The 14,728-nt window shown below is 40.1% G+C and overlaps 1 protein-coding gene across 1 annotated transcript in view; it reads right to left on the reverse strand.

Moving 5' to 3' along the window:
- Positions 1-14,728, reverse strand: part of LOC124157038 — a 215,132-nt gene that overhangs the window by 133,888 nt on the left and 66,516 nt on the right. The window lies entirely within an intron of this gene.

Genomic DNA, 14,728 nt, shown 5'->3' on the forward strand with positions numbered 1-14,728 from the left:
CCGCACCTGCTCCATCGAAGGAGCCAAACATCGCAATCCACTCCCGAGCGACCAAAGACGACCACTTGACATCCTATTCATTGTCTCTGAACGAAAGACAGCGTTTTTTTTTCTTCTCTTCCCATCCTCATCCTCTGAGCCAAGCATTTAATTGGAGAATTTTATTTCCGCCCTTCAAAAGGTCTTTCTCCACTATTATCTACTACTACCAGGGGGCTATTATCCCCTCTTCCTTTCAAAAACCCCTCCCCCTGTGTGTTTGGGCAGGTGCTCCTAGCCCCAGGCCAATTGTTGAATGGGCAGCTCACTGCTGCCCCCTCCCCTTTCCCTCCATAACCAGACGGAGAAAGCATTTTCTTTCGCGGCGGTCCACTGCTTCTGTTTCAAAGAGCTCACGTCAAACTTACGTACTGAATGGAAATGATTCCTCAAATGGTTTTGAGGTGGGCCAGTGATCTGTATTGAAGAGACTTGCATGCGATTTCAAGAATTAACAATTTAAATGATTGACATGCAATTTAAATAGCTTCAAATAAGCAGATCATGAGGGCACAAATATATATTATGTATTGCCATTTAAAAAACCAAAGTCACCAGAAACAAGCTCCCACGATATATATTTAGCTTGAGATGCCGATGAAGGGAATCCTTTGCGCTTCGGTACACTCCTCAATGATTGTTATCTAATGTAGAGATATTATTTGCCTTATTTTTGGAAAAAAATCGAAATATCGATAATTAAAACTTAACCAATATATAACATAACTTACGGAATGGATAGCATTCTTTGCTCCCACTTGAGCTACTTCAGCATATTTGTACCTTCAAATATGCAAGCACCAATCGGAAAACCTCGGCGTGTTGCCGCATCCACGCAGTGAAAATCCAACGCGAACGGATTTTTCTGCGACGACGCATCGTGCAAGCGACCTGACCCAATCAATTCGAAGGATGAAGGAAAAAACCAACAGCTTCGATAAGTTACGGTCCTTTCGATTTCAATATAGACTCTGATCGCCATTCGTGAGTCTTCATCAATATCTACACAATTCCACGCAAGCTGTTTCAAAAGGCGTGCGGTGGGGGATGTTAGGACACCAACCGCAAACAAAAGAAAAAAAGGGATTAAGGTGCGCGTTTTAGCGATTCAACTGTTGAGTCCAACCTATCATTCATCCATGTCCTTCAATGTGAAAAAAGAACTCCTGTGCCTATCCGCTCCACAAAATATCTCTCTCGATTTATCGTTAAGTAGGACTTCAAAATATAATGGGGTTCTAATATGATGTCCACCGTGTCGCTCTGAAATATATATATTCTTAATTTCTCAAGCAATAGGAAAGTTTCCTTCATCAAATAAAACGAAAGGCATTGATTGCGATTCGCTACCCACCATTAGTGTATTTATAATATACAGTTTATTTGGTTTTAGAAATCCCTGTTTAGACGAATGGAAATGGTCAACTTTAACCTCATTTGAAAAAGGCCAGATTGGCGCCCATGCGATTCCACTCCACGTGACGTCACAGGGACCTAGTTTCTATACGAGTGGATAGGAGTTTTACATCGTCTGGGATTACCAATGCATGCATGAGGCTCATAACTCAGGGAAACATGTCTTAATAATCACCTATTAAAACTGGCTAAGGTCGGAAAGTTTTCCTCGTTTGATAAGGTATTAATAATCCTTATTTAAGCCAAGCGATACCAGCTAGCAGGGTACTCTGCTACCTGCTAGCATCCTGCGTCGTGTCAGCGCTCAAAGCCTCGCCCCAAGGTCACCTCACTTGCGGCAGCGGGAACCAGAACGACGTCATACGGAGTTTTCCCAGAATTTATACTTAGCCGTCGCGTTTTCGCGTGCTTGAAATTTTTCACTTTTCATTTAACCGCGAAAAATAGATATCGTCATTTAAAAATCTAAAAGCGTGAAATGCGTACTCCAGGAGTAATAATCTTTCGATTTAGGCCAGAAAAAAATAATAGGAAACCACCCTATTGTCTAGGAGGTAGCTTCCGAGTCTCTGACGGCTCGACTTAAGCTGTGTACCTCTTTTCTTTTGCACCCGTAGCAGTTTTTGACGATTCGCGCACCTTTCTTTTGCACTTCCTTAGCTTCACGGATTAAGTCTTTCTATGCTGGATCCCATGTGCCCACCGCGAATTCGAGGTGCGGCCTGGCGATTTCAAAGCAGCTCTCATCAGCACTGGAGGGACCCTCATAGATATACGATCTACGGCGCGCAGTCCGTATGCACTGCCACATATTCGAGTCGAAGGAAAAAACGGAGCGACTGCTAGTCTAAGGTACGGTACGATGTAACTCCAAGATTCCGAATATCCTTGATGAGTCTTCCGCTAGGGGGGCAGTGATTTCAGGGACCTCTTTCGTAGGCCGTAAATGTGTTATAATATTATTCTTTAAATTAGCACAAATTACCCCCACATAGCAATCGTGAGGACTATCGCCATATAAGAATTTTAGCCACGCCCCCGTACCTTTTCTCGATAGTTTGTCTCCACGGATGAACCAATCGCCTCCGATAGATTTATTGCCCAAGAACCGATTGCACATGCTCTGAGGAGGCCCTATGCATCACTTATAGATTCAGAAAATAATATATCTATCGGAGGCTATAATCAGAGGAATAAAGCCTTCGCAACCAACAATTGATCACTATTCATCAATTCACGATTTTTTTGGGAACCAACTCTAGCCTACACAAAAAGAAACTATGCTATTCGCTCGTATACTATCAATATCCATCAAAAAGCTAACATGGTAAAGTCTTTTTAAAAGCATGCAACGAGGAATATTTTAATTTTATAGCCGAAGGTGTGTGTTGACATGATGGGGTGATGAGGAGAATCATCGATAGGCAGGTGGATGGCAAGAACGAGCAAGGAAGATCACTAATAAAATGAATGCAAGAGGTAAAGAAGGATGTGAAAGAGAAGAAATTCGTAGGCCTGAAAGGATGAGATGTTTGGACAAATGAGAGGAGAGCTGCGTCAAATCAATCTTATGATTGTTGACCAGTGTTGATGACGAAATGAAGGAAAAGGAGAGAAAATTTTAGGAACGCATGTAGTTTTCGCGCGCAATTGCAAAAGTGCCAAAGAGACTTCCTGCTGAAACACAAACATTGATAACGTCACATGTTAATAAGCAATAGAATAATTCATCCTTCGCAGCTTCACCACGTCGGCACAGAAATATTATCCCTCAAACGAGAAGAATGTGAAATAATTTAACTCACCGCACGTTCAACTTCAACAGCCATATTAGTTCCACGAGAATTTTAAAATTGAAAAGGAGTAACAGTTTTGCTTAGCTAACCCAGCCAAAAGAGAGTCCTCTCATTGCATCGATTGGTGACGAGAATAAAATGAGAACATATTTAAGAAGGCTTCAGTGAGAAATAAAGGTTATTCCAGAAACATATACAATAAAGGCTCTTCCAAAGGGGAATTATCATGTTCTCTTTTATGGAAATTGAATTTAAAAAATCAGGGGTTAAACATACGTTCTTACGGTGATATTAGTCTGAGTAAAGGTAAAATACTGAATACTACTACAAGATAAATCCCGCAGAAATATAAAAATTATGAAATTTTTCACTACACTATAACACTGCGTTAAGTGCGATGATCTTCGGAAAGCGAGGTTGTCCAGGGAGAAAAACTGGCCCCTTGCTCCGAATAAGTGCAAATACTCTTAGCCTTTGGCTTAGTTCAGCGTGAGCTCTACCCTCGCGTGTCCCAACCTACCTTCGGGTAGCAACACTGAGTGTGGGATATCATAACAATTACGATAAAAATATTTCTGCTCGTCATCAAACAATTCTTGGAGTTGTTTACATATTCATGTTGTGAATGAATGCCTGTAACGTAAATTACATTTAAATGGTGAAGCGATCGCTTCAAAATACTCGAAAAAGTATTAGTATTTAATAAAAGCTTTGAATTGGCCATAATGAGAGAACGATCAAATTCATTTTGCCATCGACAAATGTCAATGAAATCAAAATATTTTTCCACCAAAAGATCTGTAATGTGAGTTAAGGGTGGCATAATTAAATGATCAGACACACCTATTGAATTTAGGCATTAATAGAATTTTTGGCTCAAATATCGATTAGGCAAACCTACAGACGTTTTATTTTCCATCAAAAGCATTCAGTTTCCTTCCAAATGCTATAAATCTAATTCTTCGTTAAAACTTTCGCGGGTGCTCTTCGTTATAAATAAAAACGTTTGGGCTATGTTGGGTGGAAACGTTAGGGCCGCCCAAGAATTGACGCGGCGACATAGCCCAAACGTTTTTATTTATAATGCTACAAATCAAAATCTCACGCTATTCCTCGAATTTTGGCGACCTGGAGTGCGTCGCAGCAGTGTCTGTGGCAATGAACGCCAAAACGAACGCAGGTAAGCCCAGGGCCCTCCATGTTACTGAGCGCCAAGTGAGGTCACTGCTGAGGAATTTCTCGCACGTAAACGACGCCTAAAGGCTAATCCGAGGGCAGGAGCCACAGCCGCTGGGATATCACGGGATCCGGTTCAAATGCGGTTAATCAAACGGTTCTCGTAACCGCGAACACTATAGTATTCCTTCGCTGGCCAACAACTGGCGACCTCCTAACCAGTGGCAACGATGGGCGGGAAATCTCGCACTGAAAAGAATTTTAACTAGTTATGCTCACTCAAAGTGGTACGAGCGAAAGAGAGCAATACACAGATTCTTCATAAATAATATGGCTCGGAGGCTATGCGCTAGTATTAGATTGCTTGAGCAATTAAAAACTGATATTTTTCAGAGTGACAATGAGAAGCACAGGTTCTAACCGCACTTTATTGTTAGATAGGACAGAAACGAAATAGCAAGAGTGATATTTTGCCAAACGGAAAGGTATAGGAATTCGTTTTTTCCCGAGCCATAAACGATTTGATGAAAACTAGGTTAAACTCTGTCGAATCACTCCAACGCGCAACTTTTTTATTATTTTTTGCTCTAGGGGGTGTTTCCTTAACACCCTCAACAGTAGTTTAAGTATCCCGGTCAAGGCGAATGATTTTTTCTCTGTGGATCTTTCGCACCCTCAACAGTGTTTTCATTACACCCCCCTTCCACACGCTTATTAGGGGGGCTTGCTGGTAAATCTAAAGATGTTGATAAAATAATTCATTGAATAAATATATATTTATATATAATACTGTAGGTTTCCGCTGCGGCTGGTGTAAGAGTCCATATTTAGGGTATCCCTTCGCGTATGTTAACGTTCAGCGGCAAGCTTTTCGCCCCTGCCCAGGAGACCCCCTCAAGGCTTTTACAGCGGCATCTAGCTGTATTTACTGAGGATATTAGAGACTTTCACTACGATTGCGGTATATCCAATCCTCTCATGACTACCTACCGTGCGCTATAAGGTAACCCTTAACGACGAAATGACCAGAAAAAACTGCCGGGTGGTTCAATTCTGCTTTGCGTCTCATCAGACCCACAAAATGTACGGAGATAACGAAGATGCGGTAGATGGAAAAGCCAGAAACCAGAGAGACATAATGCGGCCAAACTGGGACACGAACCCAAAACCTATCGAATGATTTACCAGTTGCTCCAACAGGACGCTTAAAATTAGATCAACCATTACTTCGGTGTGTACCCATTCCTCCATTTTCCAATATGTGTTCCTATTTCTTTCCTCATCTATGAATTTATATGGTATGTTTACGCTTACAGAGTTGGCTGAAACGATAATAAAGTAATATATGCATGCAATACATCCATAGGCCCTACCAATAATGCCATTTGTATTTCCGCCAGGATTTACCATTGAGTCATTATTTTTTTAGCAAATTTTTGTTGCAATGTTTCAACGCCATCGCATATTTTGGGAGGCATTTCAATAATTAGAGGAAAAGTTATAAAAGGCATTTATAGATTCCACGAGGGAGAGAGAGGGAGAGAGATAAGCGATACAGTGGGAAGTAAATCGGTCAAAGGTAAAACAAAAGCCGAAATATTAAGATACCATCGCAGAAGATGATTGAGATTCACCCATAACGGACGCCATATGGCCATAGGATTTAGTATTCTCAGCCTACTCGGCCGATTATAGGTTTGGCGAGTGCTTTATTATTCGGGAAGCAAGAATTATATCGGAATTGCGCAAGGTCGACGACTGGAAGATTTATTCCGAAAGCTCAGAGCGCGTGAAGTGTCGATGTCTGTATCAATGCGTGGGAGATGGAAGAAGGAAAAAATAGCAGCGATCGTGTTTTGTTTCGGCGGGCGGGTGAGCGTGACCGGTGTGGATTTCGCCATTGGAGGGGGAATTATGAGGGAGGTCTAGTGGGGGTAAAGGGGGGGGGAGGGAGGTTGCTAGGAGACCAAACTCGTGCTACGCTGGCAATTTGGAGGTGGGCTTCCCGATCCATTCTGGAGATTCGAGTCATCCGTTCATTCCGATGAATCGCTTTTTTTCAAATCGTTCAAATTGAAACATACCTACAAATACATATAAACACAATGGACCCAATGGCCGATTTCCATTCCACTTCGAGATTTACCATTAATCGCACTATATTTCTTTTGTTCTTGACCTATTTTTTATATTAAAATATGAACTCTTGGGGTAAAGGTATTATAAAAATATATTTGCCGAAGATCCGGAAATTTATTTGCCATATTCATGGATTTTAAGTAGCAGATTGGTTGAACTAAAAAAAACCGAAACGAAACTAAAGAAAACTTACACGAAACTGAACCGAAACGTTGGTAATCATGTTTTTATTAATAATCTAAATCTATGTGCGATTAATTTACACATTAATTCTTCCGCTAAACCTGAAGATTTAATATTTAAATTAATCTCACGTAAATTTTCCCAGTTTCTGGAAAGCGACGACGCGACGTCATTTATTTCTATTAGGAACGAATTTCATGGCCAAAACAAAATTAGTAGCGCTGAAATGTAGCTGAAGGAGTACACTACGAAGCTGTACAGCCCCTAATTAAGGAAAATGACGAATACAGGCCAAACGTATGAAAATATTTTGTTTGTATTGTTACCTGGCCACTATAAAATAGCAAGTGTATGCTGTATGTGGTTCTCTTTCTTTAAAATAAAAAAATAAAATATTTGATCTTTATACGTTATATTATCAAATTAAGCCTTGCTTTTAGATTAAAGATGAAGACTTAGTTTTTCCAGAAAATCACTTATTTTTGAAGGGCTCAAATGGAACACCCAATTTACTACCCATATTCATACTTAGCGAATTCATAAGCTTCAACATTTTCTTCTCGCGACGTGATGTTTTAGTTGAACTTCACTTGTTTTTTCCACGCCCACATGATCATTAAAAATTGTGATTCTTATTTAATATGGGGATAGCCTCCTTTATTGTTTCTGTTGTTAATACATTCAAAAAGGATTCAATGAAACGCAATACATCAAAATTGAGACTTTTCGTCGACACATCCCATCCTCCATTCCGCCGCAGAAGTAATTCCTTCCACCTTCCTACAGTAACAATGGTTCTCTAAGCAACGCTTAAAACTGCTAAGATGGTTAGTTACATGAAAACCACTATCTTTATCCACTAATTTGATGCATACACTTCAGCACAACACGTCGCTGAACAATTTTTTTTTTGCTTTAAGTTTTTTGAAGTCTGCCTCAGGGTCAATCGGCAATGAACGACGCGGAAATGTGTAAATAAGCTTCCAATTCTTAAAATATAATTTATATTAGATCTGCTTAAAATTATGATAATGTTATTAATTATTAAAACTATTTTTAGTATGTGCTCAAGCATCACCGCGTTATGCCTAGAATGCTTCGCGTGGGATGTCAGCTTCGGCCAACTACTTTTACATAGAGTGATTCTAATTCCCCACATTTGACGATTCTTTATTAACCTCAAGATCGACACGAAGCAAATGATGGAGGTGGGCCGAATCCAGCGATTCAATGTATTCGGCTCATGGCTATGATTCGCTCAAAATGCACGGTTCACCGATGAAGGACACAGTTCTAGCTGCCATGGAGAGAAATCGCGTGATTGTCGTGCGGCCTAAAGGCTCTGCTCAAAAAAAAAAAAGAAAAAAACACGCACGATTATGGAATCAAGCGTGTGCGTATAATAAAGGAAACCTTTCGAAGTTGACCATAGAAATTCTTGTCCAATTATGGGCAGATGATTAACAACCTCTTCGATATGTAGATAGAGCCGTGTGTGCTATAATTACAGAGCCTTCAGCGAGGGACTACGAAGAGAAGAGAGAAAGAGATGATAGGAGCACAGTGATTTATGGACGAATCTCAAGTCAGTGACATCATGGCTTGCGGCAGCACTTCAAAACAGAATAATTAACTATTTGGTATTAGACCCACGGCATGCGTCTACAGTAACACATTGGCGAAAATCAGTCACTACAGACAACTAGAAATTACGTATATTAATACAAAATAATATCCAGCAAATGAAGCTAACACCAACAAAGATTTGCAAAATTTGGGTATTTTTCGATCATGAAATGTCTCAGGGTTAATAGTTTGTTTTTATTTCATTTTGTAAAAGGCCTACTGAAATAAGGATGATGTAGGCGTTTTAATAACGAGTAATTAGGAAAAAGATGAGTGGAGTAAGGTGATATCCTTCATTTTGGGAAATTATGCCCTTAAATTCTTCTTTCGTTCCTCTGAGATACCCTTTTTTACATTAGCAGTTAGTTAACTAGTTACAATGGAAATTAAATTTCATAGTGAAGAATGAAATTTTTAAACAATTTTTAAAATTTAAAATGGAAATCTCTTCGAGGACCCAAGTGAGGAATCAACAGGTACCAAGGCCTCTAAAAATACTTATGTTCTGTTCACATAATTCCTACTATTCTCCGAAACGACGCCGCCAAAAACTGTACCAATCAGCAACAGAAAGCCACAAAATGCATTTTTTTTTAACTAAGAGATTATAAAACACCCACACCGATGCGATCAAAGCATTTGATCGAGAGTCCAATGATATCGCGTTTCGTTTCAAAAATGGCCGGAAACGACCGGCCGACCTTCGTCACACGTTCTCTGCAAGAGGTTTCATTTCCTGCTCGGATTTTATCAGCCATCTTCCCCGCATTTCCAAGTCGATGTATTTCAGATAATCTCCTCAAAATGTGGTCATGACTCCAATGCTGTAATCTTATTGGTGCAATCATAAAATAAAGCGATAGCAAAAGGAAAAGTCTGGTGAATAATTTTAACCTGAAGGTTCAAAATATAGGCGCTTATTGTTAGTGTCTACATGTTGCTTTATGCATCGTACTTAAATCATATCTACGTTACTGCAACAAGTTTTAAAGAAAGGAAGAGGTGGATAAAAACTATCCCATGTTGAATTGATTCAATGTTTAGGGAGGTTACTTCATCGCAGATTAGCACTGTTTTTCATTCAAACGAACCAACCAACGCGTTAAAAGAACGATGGGCAATTTCGTACCGTCAAAACGTTGGGGGCATACGGAATTTAAACTGGATAAGTATAAAATCGTTGGAATCAGTTTCGTAAATGCATTTATAAAAAAGGCTCCGCCGATAAACACATTCTATTTTCCAATAGGTGGTGAAATCTTTTCTTCTCGAACTCCAAAATCGAATTTAAAACGTTCGACTACAGAAGAGAGAGACAAGCAGCCTTGGATTTTTTTAAGAAAAAATTTCAGCCTTAATATCACACGATTCAATAAGGTGTATGGAGGAAATATCTCCTCATTCAAAACATCGCTTGTCATTACACCTCCACTGCTTTTCATACGCCTCATTCCTTCAACCCAAAAGTTAGTTTGGACGGGCATATCTTAAACAAAGTAACAGGTAAATACACCAATGGATGAAGTTCGCCATGAAAAAATACTTGACTTTGCCGGGATTCGAACCCGGATCTCCCGATTGCCGGTCAGGTGTGTTAGCCAGTTACGGTGCTTCTAAGTTCTTGAACCGTTTTCGGATGAATTCTTTTCGGGTTAAAATAAGGGTGAGCAAGTTGGATTTCCGCTTGTACTGCAATACACACTGAACGCAAATGTTATAGATGAGATGAAGACCACTTTCTTACAATTCACGAAAACATTATACCCTTTAAATGACAATATGAAAGGAAATGAAATTTTAAAAAAAATAGTATTTTTTCTTTTACTTGAGTAAAAAGATAAATTAATAGAAATAAAAACATGTATCTATTAAATGATTTTGTATACGATTGTTAAAATATGCTTATCATCATGAATTACAGATTTTAGGCGCCTTCGAGTAAAAATGAACCAAGATTCGGTCTTTGCTCCATTGTGACAGTTTAAGGTGACTAGTCCAAAGGTCACCACTAATGAGACCAACCATACACGCACAAACTCATTAAGTTACCCTACTTTGATTCTTTACAATGACTTTCCACTTCTTCTAGTTTTAATAATATCATTTGTTAATTATATTTTTATTGCATATGAAATCCAAAATAGAACTAAAAATGGTAAAATGATAAAACCTTCTACGTTCGACGAAAAAGTAATGCATAATAGCAAGCAATGGTAAAAAGATAAATTAATAGAAATAAAAACATGTATCTATTGAATGATTTTGTATACGATTGTTAAAAATGCTCCAATTCATGCTTTTCAATGTTTAATTTTTAAGGTGCTACTAACGCAAATGACGCATACAACAATGGCGTAAGCGCATAAAAATTATTTTATTGTCCCCTGGCTGGTTGGAGTGAAAATGGTTTACCGAGACAGCTGCTGTATGCGCTATCAGGAGTGAGAATGAGTACTATTTATTTTCCAGCGTACAGCCAGAGATTCGCTTCGAAACAATGATCCAAATACTGTTCTGGGCGTAGGAGGACGTGAATGTGCCTAGATGTCATTTCATCGCAAGAACCTTCCCTTAACCAAAGAGCCCTTAACCCCAATCACCTTCACTTCTGCGGGTCCAAGGAAATACTCTCACAACAAGCGTTTCCTCATTAAACACTGCCGCCGTAGAATTCACTGCGGGGAGCTTAAGGAATGAAACCTCAACAGCTCTAGAAGAAATGAAGAAAAAGTTAAGCGGGCACTCCAAACTTCCAGGGACAGTGAGGTATGATGGGAGAAGGTCTACAGCTTGGTTGAACTGCATATGCGTTGTTACACCTTGCTGAGACAACGTTCACTGAAAAAAAAGAATCGCGGAACGCGAAGCGCTAAATCAACGGTAAAATTAGGGTGATGAATTTAGAATTTAGAATTTGCGTGAAATTTTTGGAAAGTGCAGAGAGGTAGTCATTTATTTCATGAAATTTCTCTACGCATGTTGTTAACTCGAAACGTAAACCATGGAAGAAGAAATCTCGGGATGAAAAATGACGAAAATTTAATACTTAATGGAGAACAAAGCTCCGGATTACGCATCGAGGCAGCTCAAGTCAACTCGATTTGAATACAGTGCATATGACAGATAAGTGTTCGTTCTTCAGGAGAATTAAAGGCGGCGCTCAGTAGGCGTTATTTCTCTCCATTTAAGCCCCGGAGTCTTTATGCTAATTTTCCGTAAACCGCTTACTTTTATATTTTCGCTAATTTTTTTCTATGCAATCCGAGAAAAGATGAACGTATATTAGGGCCTAACGGAGAATACAGCATAAGATATATGATTTGGTTGTTGCATCATTCCTATTGCCAGCAAAATGCAGCATCCACGTTAAATCCGAATCGCAAGGCTGAAATTCACCGTTCAAATTCTAGGGAAAGCATGTCTAACTGCAGCATTACACCGAAGAGGGAAGGAGACGATTTTTGTGATTTTCCTCGCAATTCCCCATTGAAGTGGCAGAAGAGGAATTCAGTAGACTCCACGGAAAAGTGTGAAACACTCCTCGACCAATCGATATATTATGCACGATTTTCGCTTGATTTAGTGGGGCCGAAAGCGATCGTTTTCTTTTTTTCTTCGAATTCCTCGCTTCGCGCGGTGAAGTCGGAATTGCGCAATTGCAATGATGGTTTAGGCAGCAGATGGCGCGTGTGTTTGAGGGGAAGGCCGGTTTAGGAATGGGTAGGATTTTGAAAGACTCGGCGAGAGAGTGGATTTGGGGCCGCCTTAGATGAAGCGCCGAAAAAGATTTGACCGTTAGACACGGACATCACGAACTTGTGCTGCAGGATAGAGAAAGAGAGAGAGGGGAGCGGAGAGGAAACTGCTGCTTACGAGGTCAAAGATTTGGGGTCCTCCGAAGACGAAGACTTAAGTTTGGTTTACACGATTGCCGCAGAAGTGTAGCTCGAAAACGATATCTCGCCAAAATATTTCGCGTCGCCTTCGATATTCTATCATCGGATTCAAAGAGCGTTCAGGCGGGGAGCCAAACAAAAGTCGGGAATAGAACTAAAACTGATCAAAAACGCATGGCGGTTCATTTCGTGCGTAGGTCGTCCTACTATCCCCATGAACATGCCGTGGATGGTGTCAACATAACAGCGACAGATGACGTCTCCGGGAGAAAAGTTTCTCGGTTTTTCCACCGGTTGATGTCGTCTATGTCTCCCGACGATTCGATCCGCGACTTGCTGATCATCTTCAAGGGATATTCTGAATGTTCGGAATTCGGAAGATCCCATGAGGATAATTAGCAAGTCGCTGCTCGAAACGTCGGGAAACATGGACGACATCAACTGGTGGAAAACCCGAGAAACTTTTCTGCAACTGATAAGCCGGGAAAACCTAAGATCATACATCGAAGTCTCCGGGAGTTACGATTACTTCAAACCCATCGTGGGGAACACGTATAAGAAGTAATTGTGGCAGAGCCCTTAATAAGTTAGGGTTCGTCCAGCGTATTTTGGGAAGACTTCCGGATGAAAAATAAAAGAAAGGGGCAACTTCGCACTCGTCCGGCCACACCTTCAGTATTCAGCAAACATATGCGATTCTACGCAGAACGCCTTCATTCGTAAAAATTAATAAAATACTAAGGAAAGCTGCATATTTTTTTCAAAAACTGCTACGGGTGTTCAGAAAGCGTTACATGAATTAGGTTGGGAGCAGCTGGAGACTCGGAGGCTGCTATATAGGCTTAGATTGCTTGATCAAGTGAGAATGTATATCTTTCAAAGAGACATGGATAAGGTCAAATCAAAACTCCACTATACTTCCAGAATCGATAAATAAAGAGAGATATTTTTATTTTGCGAGCGATAGGGGAGGATATTCGTTCCCCCGTGAACTATAAAGGCCCTCAATAAATACGAGGCGAAACTTCGTAAGAACATTTCCTTTTCATTTAGAACATTTCCTAGTGTGTTGACGGTCGCAAAGCAAGCAAGCTTTTTCCTGAAAATCCTCTCGCACTTAAAACTGAATCCCTTTCGCGGCGGCGGGCGAGAGCAGTGGGTTAGCCTCACTCACCGAGCACGGATTAAATTTTGAGTTTCTCCTCGACGGATAATATTTCTTGCGCAAGCCTCTCGGTTAATTTTTTAAGCTCAGTTTTTATCAAGTAAAAAACAACGACTCTATATTCCTTTCAACGCGGAAAATTCACGTTGGAAAAAATAATAATGACAACGGCAAAAGCGAAAGAACCTTGACGTAATGAGAGCGGTGAAAGCCAATGATCGGATTTTGAGCGATTTTTCCTCGAAGAGAGGAAAAAGAACGGACGTTATGTTAAGACCTCGAATAACGCTCAGTCTTTCGAGTACTGTCAAGAAATGCATTTTCTATCATAGTCTATACAAATCTAAACTAAAGTTTGTCTAATATGATTCAATTCTTTCCCGGCGAATTATTTACGTGGTCTTCTTCATGATTTCCGCCGGCAGGGCATTGTTGACGAATTCTGACACAGGCTTGCTATGGAGGCCATTGACATTCAGTTTAACAAAAATAATCATGATGTGGACACGGGGCATAAACTTAGCAATGAATGGAATTCCATTTTAAATAAAATTAAAAATTGATAGAACTCCTCTTTACCCTAATTACCTAGATATTTCCGGCCGACCAGGAGTAACTTGATTGTTATGACTGTTTATAGTCACATCTCAACGGTTTTTGTTCTGCAAAACTTCATCATTCACCCTGATTGCGATGGACGAGTTGTCCGTTGAGTGACGCCCGCAGAAGTCTATCTACAAAAAGAGGACTTTGATTATTTAACGGATGGCCGGATAAAGGAATTTTATTATTAATAATAATTTTATTGAAGATTCGCGTAGGCAAGTGGGCTTCCTGCTGGAGGCTCCAGTGCGTCCCGCAGAAGATTTATTTTTGTTATCAATTTGGGTGCATTTTAAAATGTTTTGAAAAATGCCCGCAGCACGTCAATGAGTGCAGCGAAATTCGTAAATCCTCAATATTTTCAATTGTGTATTTTAGGGACGAATGGCACTGAAATTTTATGTAATCAACATATTTTGCTATCACGAATGTAATTTTCGCTTAATCCATTGCTTATTTCGGTGTGAAATTTGTTTCGCTTCGCCCATTAGCGGCGTAGAGAGTGGTGACTTGAATATATTTATTTAAATGCGCGGCGGGTGACATCGCGTATCTACGGTGACCAAATGGAGCGTGGAGAACCCTCCAAATACTGTTATAATAAATAGTGATGTGGCCTTTGAGGATAATGGCATGGGCAGGCAGTCACGCACCCACAAATATATATTTGTGTGCATGGATACATAATA

Source organism: Ischnura elegans, chromosome 4 (genome assembly GCF_921293095.1).
Source record: "Ischnura elegans chromosome 4, ioIscEleg1.1, whole genome shotgun sequence".
Lineage (NCBI taxonomy): Eukaryota > Metazoa > Arthropoda > Insecta > Odonata > Coenagrionidae > Ischnura > Ischnura elegans.